Consider the following 1,046-nt stretch of genomic DNA (forward strand, 5'->3'; position numbering starts at 1 on the left):
ACTCGATGTATGCTGTCCCTACTGCTCACTCCTTAACAAAACCAAGGTGCAGGAATTGTATTGAACCGTGCTAGGTTGTAGCTTTGGAAACAGATTATTTAAGTGTCTACATCAGTTACTTGTTCATTGTTGTGATTATAAAACCGGACAGAAGGAACTTAACTGTGGATATCTTTTTTTTTTTCAAGTTTCAAAAGCGTTAGCAGATCATGACTAGGAAAACATGGATGAATTTGTGGAAAGAGAAATATGTGGCAGAGGATCGTTACATCATGGTGGATCATGAAGCAGAGAGTAGCAGGATGAGACGCTAAGTGCCTGATATAGTCCTCCTCCTCCTCCTCCTCCTCCTCCTCTTCTTCTTCCTTATTCTCTTTCTCCTCCTTCTCCTCCTTTCTCCTCTTCCTCCTCCTCTTCCTCCTCTTCCTTTTACAAACTTGGTTTTATTTTATGTGTATAAATGTCTTTTACACATGTATGTCTCTGCACCGTATGCATGCTTGCTACCCCACAGAAGTCATAAGAGGGTGTCAGATCTCCTGTAATGAGTATGGACAGTGTGATTTGTCATGTGTGTGCTGAGAACTGAACCCAAGTCCTCTGCAAAAATCAAGTCACCTTAACTTCTGACCAATCTTTTCATCCCACATGGCTTGTTTTCTAACTTTGGCCTCTTTGAGCAAGTTTTATAGGTCCACTTGTTCCATATATATTATGTTTGCAAAACTGCATATATTTTCTATTTCCCTGCCCCTCCTTTTACTTATGATTGTCACAGTAAACCCTGTGCCACACAGCTGGACTGCCATATTGTCTTAAATTTTCCTCTGGCATATACATTAGTCTACCACTTTTTACTGATTTAGCCTCATTCAAGATGTCAGGGCATAACCACAACATGTGATATTTTACTGGAACCAGATGTGAATGCCTCTAGTCCTATTTCCAGTAGACTCTTTCTTCTCATTGGAAAACTCAACATTTTGTTTTTTGTCTCTTTACATAGCCCTGGCTGTCCTGTAACTCATTATGTAAATCAGGTTGGC

The sequence above is a fragment of the Mus pahari genome, chromosome 8 (assembly GCF_900095145.1).
Source record: "Mus pahari chromosome 8, PAHARI_EIJ_v1.1, whole genome shotgun sequence".
NCBI classification, from domain to species: Eukaryota; Metazoa; Chordata; class Mammalia; order Rodentia; family Muridae; genus Mus; species Mus pahari.